The sequence below is a fragment of the Coregonus lavaretus genome (assembly GCF_964263955.1).
Source record: "Coregonus lavaretus genome assembly, chromosome: 18".
Lineage (NCBI taxonomy): Eukaryota > Metazoa > Chordata > Actinopteri > Salmoniformes > Salmonidae > Coregonus > Coregonus lavaretus.
In genome coordinates this window covers 31762526-31768700 of record NC_140005.1, presented here as the reverse complement: position 1 = coordinate 31768700, position 6175 = coordinate 31762526, and positions in this window count along the sequence as shown.

Sequence of the window (6175 nt, the reverse complement as noted above, 5' to 3'; positions counted from 1 at the left end):
TCCCGCACAGTTGGTGCCAACAATACAGCCTTTTGCGTGTAGTTCGCCATAAAACCCAAAGAAGAAGAACTAATCAGGGATACAACCATTGCGCTATAGCAAAGATTATGGATACACTGACAAGATACACGTCTCTCGGCCCTAACAATGGGAGTCGTCCACAAAGTGGCACAGCAGACTGTCTAGCTCCCGCCTATGCTTTCTTTGTATTGGTGGATACATCTCATTATTGTAATCCTTTTTTTAAATATTCGATGACGTTTGTTGGCGTCAACTGCCAGTTCAATGGAGAGCGAGAGAGATGCCGCGTTCATATTCTAGTTGGAACTAGGAAAATCTGAAATTCTGACTTGCTGAATCGTTAAACGTGGCACGTGTATATATATAACTGCAACCAGTTAGCAAGTCGGGCATTTCAGAGTTCCGACTAGCACATGAATGCGGCATGATACTATGCTACGAGCCTCATGACATGAATATGCATAACCATCTCGAGACAACTCCAATATAGTGTTTTTTCTCAAAGTTGCCAGGATGTCACGTGGCCTCCTTATATCAGTACACTTGTAACAATTTAAGCATTATGAAACTTCTATTCGATCAAATAAACCTCATGTAGCAAATAAGCCATTAATTGTGGTTAAAGTCAAATATACTAATTGATAAAAAATGATATCATCGGTAGGACTGGTGGAGTTATGCTAACAAAAACATATGGAAATGTCTGCTCTACCCAAAATTACAACCAAATAATTACAGCATTACCGCAAAAATGGAAGAGGAAAGTGGAAGGGGGAAAAAGTAAGGAACTTGTCTGCCGGCCTTGCATTAAAGAACATAATTGGTTAAAGAAAACTGTGATAAATAAAAAAGTATACCAGTTTAATTTAAGGACCAAAGGATTGAAAAATATTTGGGAAGAGTTTTTTGACGTACCGATTCCATGGCATAGTGTTTATGAACTGATACGCAAAACGACACCGGATTCAAAACTTAGAATTGTTCAATTTAAATTATTGTATAAAATTCTTGCTACCAATAGAATGTTATTGATATGGGGGATACAATCTTCCCAGCTCTGCATATTTTGCTGCGAAGAGCCAGAATCATTACATCATTTGTTTTGGTACTGTCCATTGGTAACTTGTTTTTGGACACAGGTCCAGGAATGGCTAAAGGATTGCAATATTTACCTGGAGCTAACCCTGCAGATAGCATTACTGGGTGATCTGAAACGTCATAGTCAATCGATCAATAATATAATAATAATTTTAGCAAAAATGTTTATTTTCAATTTACAATCTGTAGAAACAATGAGAATAGAAAGGTTCCGAACTTTTTTAAATCACAGTACAGTTGAAAAATATATGGCAAATAGAAATCCAATATGGGTGGTGTTGAATGGAGTTGAAGGTTGGGACTAATAACAACTAACAAGAACTAATAAAAACAAAATAACTAATCATGTAAAGCATACTGTGTCCATAATAAGTATATAGGTTATAGGTTGACAGCTTTTGTGAAAGAGCACAGTTAGAAAGATATGGCATATAGAAGCAAACCGGATGGATACCATGAAAATGATCAGAGAGGTTGAGGAAGTTCAGGAGTAAAAACAAACCAAAAATAATTATTGTAAAATAGACTGTGTCCATAAAATGTATATAGTATGTATAAGATGGAAGTAGAGGCCTAAGCGTTGTTGTTCACTAGTTTACTCCAATTAGGGAAGGGGTGGTGGAGTTGGAAAGTAATAAAGGGAAATATATTTTAAAGGATATACACACATACATATATATATATGTATGTGTGTGTGTATATATATATATATATATATATATATATATATATATATATATATATATATATATATATATATTGCGAGAAGAAAAAAACATATGGGGGATTGGTAGTGATGCAGACAATTACACTGATGGAAGTTACAATCTATCTGCAATATTAAAGCTGATCTACCCCCTAATAAAAAATAAAATAATAATAATCATAATCATAATAATAATAAGCCATTAATTTTTTTGTTCACCAAATTCGACACTCTTATTGACCGCCATACAAAAAGTTGTTGATTGGTGCAATCTGTTGGCCTTTAACGAAAAAAACGCCACCTGCTGAAGGGAGACAGATTTTCTGCGGAGTTGGGCCTCTCTCTACCTCTTTGGGTATAGGATTGAACCAAATATTTTTATAACTAACCCAAGCTAGACCAGAGCCTGTCGTTTCCAATGGGTGCAAATGAATAGTGTGAAGAACAAGCAAGGAGGTGGGCAAAGCCAAGCACGAGCTAGCGAGATCCTATTGGCGTGTTCTAGCATTTATTTGCCTATCACCTTTAGGAAGAGCGCTTGTGCAATAGCTAAATTCGCCCTTGCACAACTAAACAACGCATTTAAAGGGCAACTAAACAACGCATTTATTTTATTTACTTTGGCAAAGGCTAAAGTCCATAAAATGCAGTCCACTCTGTTTGTTACAGATTGTAATTCTGGAAACAGAAAACTGTATGGAGATCAAACGTTTAATCGATGAGAACATTTGCATAATGTTGGCCAAAATCCATCTCATTCCATCGTCCATCTCACTGCCAGCCACTGGGCTCCTCTCATCACCATATTTCGTAGTGAGTGGTAAGGCCAACCGGATGCTTCACATTTATACATTCGGCAAATATCTGGCTCATTGTTCTAGCTGTGATAGAACCAAATGTATGCATTCTACGTCACTTTCGGATTTGAGACCGCAGAGGGGTCGTCACCAGTTACCACAGCCACAAAGTCAGATGAACCGCTTATTCGACCAACCAGATGAAGAAGTGTGATGACGCGAATGCCGACCGGCTTACAGGGAGCAGACGAGAGATGCATTTATTTTATCTATTGATCAATCAATGATTTGGTTATTTATTAGATATAGTAAAACCAAACGTTATACATGCAACGTGTTAATCAGATGTCTTATTCAAACTCAGCTTGCAAGCTTATCATGATGTTTGCACTTACTCATAGTTACTTGTCTTAACCCAAAATATTTACTCCAATATCTGCATTGTTTTTAAAATGGCAAACAAACTGACACATCTTGGTTTCAGATTTATTTTCAAAAATTCACAAGTAAAACGTACAGTTTCACAGAAATTTCTTTTAAAAAAAAATGATTGGTTGATTTAAGATAAGCTTTAAGATAAGCACCTAGGCACTTACTATTGCCATTTACTTAACTTTAAAGCCTTGCAGTCCACCTTTTTGGTATTATGTAGACGTTTCCATCTCTGTACAAAGGCATGGCCTACAAGCTATGGAAGATGGCAAAACATTTAATAATAATCAAATACAATTGATTCATAAAGCCCTTTTTACATCAGCAGATGTCACAAAGTGCTTATACAGAAACCCAGCCTAAAACCCCAAACAGCAAGCAATAATAGTAATTGATTGTACTTACATAGCACTATTCTAGACACTCAAAGCTCTACTGTATAAGGGGAAACTCACCACCCTAACCTCACTTACATACTCTTTATTTGTATTTATTTTATTGGCCCATCCACCCCACTATTCTGAGGACAAAAGTGACTTTGTTTAAACATGTATTTTTTACAGATATTTTGTTACATGTACATTATTCATACACTTTACATACAGTGCATTCGAAAAGTATTCAGACCCCTTGACTTTTTCCACATTTTGTTATGTTACAGCCTTATTCTAAAATTGATTAAATTGTTTTTTTCCCTCATCAATCTACACACAATACCCCATAGCAACAAAGCAAAAACAGGTTTTTAGTAATTTTTGCAAATGTACTTTGTTGTACTTTGTTGAAGCACCTTTGGCAGCGATTACAGTCCAGAGTCTTCTTGGATATGACACTACAAGCTTGGCACACCTGTATTTGGGGAGTTTCTCCCATTCTTCTCTGCAGATCCTCTCAAGCTCTGTCAGGTTGGATGGGGAGCGCTGCTGAACAGGTCTCTCCAGGGGATGTTCGATCGGGTCATTGTCCTGTTGGAAGGTGAACCTTCGCCCCAGTCTGAGGTCCTGAGCACTCAGGAGCAGGTTTTCGTCAAGGATCTCGCTGTACTTTGCTTCGTTCATCTCTCCCTCGTTCCTGACTAGTCTCCCAGTCCCTGGAAAACATCCCATTTACGTTACATTTACGTCATTTAGCAGACGCTCTTATCCAGAGCGACTTACAAATTGGTGCATTCAACTTATGATAGCCAGTGGGACTACCACTTTTTTCATTCATTTTTTTATGATGCTGCCTCCACCATGCTTCACCGTGGGGATGGTGCCAGGTTTCCTCCAGATGTGACGTTTCCTTTGGCCTTTCCTTTGGCATTCAGGCCAAAGGAAAGGGAAAGAGTTCAATCTTCATTTCACCAGACCAGAGAATCTTGTTTCTCATGGTCAGAGTCCTTTAGGTGCCTTTTGGCAAACTCCAAGCGGGCTGTCATGTGCCTTTTACTGAGGAGTGGCTTCCGTCTGGCCGCTCTACCATAAAGGCCTGATTGGTAGAGTGCTGCAGAGATGGTTGTCCTTCTGGAAGGTTCCACCATCTCCACAGAGGAACTCTGGAGCTCTGTTAGAGTGACCATCGGGTTCTTGGTCACCTCCCTGACCAAGGACCTTCTCCCCCCAATTGCTCAGTTTAACCAGGCGGCCAGCTCTAGGAAGATGGAGGCCACGGTGTTCTTGGGGACCTTCAATGCCGCAGAAATGTTTTGGTACCCTTCCTCAGATCTGTGCCTCGACACAATCCTGTCTCGGAGCTCTAAGGACAATTCCTTCGACCTCATGGCTTGGTTTTTGCTCTGACATGTACTGTCAACTGTGGGACCTTATACAGACAGGTGTGTGCCTTCCCAAATCATGTCCAATCAATTGAATTTACCACAGGTGGACTCCAATCAAGTTGTAGAAACAGCTCAAGGATGATCAATGGAAACAGGATGCTCCTGAGCTCAATTTCGAGTCTCATAGCAAAGGGTCTGAATACTTATGTAAATAAAGGTATTTCTGTTTTTAATACATTTGCAAAAATGTCTAAAAACCTGTTTTCACTTTGTCATTATGGGGTATTGTGTGTACAGTAGTGGTCAAAAGATTTGAGAATGACACAAGTATTGGTCTTCACAAAGTTTGCTGCTTCAGTGTTTTTAGATATTTTTTTCAGATGTTACTATGGTATACTGAAGTATAATTACAAGCATTCCATAAGTGTCAAAGGCTTTTATTGACAGTTACATTAAGTTTATGCAAAGAGTCAATATTTGCAGTGTTGACCCTTCTTTTAAGAACTCTGCAATCCGCCCTGGCATGCTGCCAATTAAACTTCTGGGCCACATCCTGACTGATTCTTCAATGCTTGGAGTTTGTCAGAATTTGTGGGTTTTTGTTTGTCGTGGGATTGACCACAAGTTCTCAATGGGATTAAGGTCTGGGGAGTTTCCTGGCCATAGACCCAAAATGTCAATGTTTCGTTCCCCGGGCCACTTAGTTATCACTTTTGCCTTATGGCAAGGTGCTCCATCATGCTGGAAAAGGCATTGTTCGTCACCAAACTGTTCTTGGATGGTTGGGAGAAGTTGCTCTCGGAGGATGTGTTGGTACCATTCTTTATTCATGGCTGTGTTCTTAGGCAAAATTGTGAGTGAGCCCACTCCCTTGGCTGAGAAGCAACCCCACACATGAATGGTCTCAGGATGCTTTACTGTTGGCATGACACAGGACTGATGGTAGCGCTCACCTTGTCTTCTCCGGACAAGCTTTTTTCCGGATGCCCCAAACAATCGGAAAGGGGATTCATCCGAGAAAATGACTTTACCCCAGTCCTCAGCGGTCCAATCCCTGTACCTTTTGCAGAATATCAGTCTGTCCCTGATGTTTTTCCTGGAGAGAAGTGGCTTCCTCGCTGCCCTTCTTGACACCAGGCCATCCTCCAAAAGTCTTCGCCTCACTGTGCGTGCAGATGCACTCACACCTGCCTGCTGCCATTCCTGAGCAAGTTCTGCACTGGTGGTGCCCCGATCCCGCAGCTGAATCAACTTTAGGAGATGGTCCTGGCGCTTGCTGGACTTTCTTGGGCGCCCTGAAGCCTTCTTCACAACAATTGAACCTCTCTCCTTGAAGTTATTGATGATCCGATAAATGGTTGA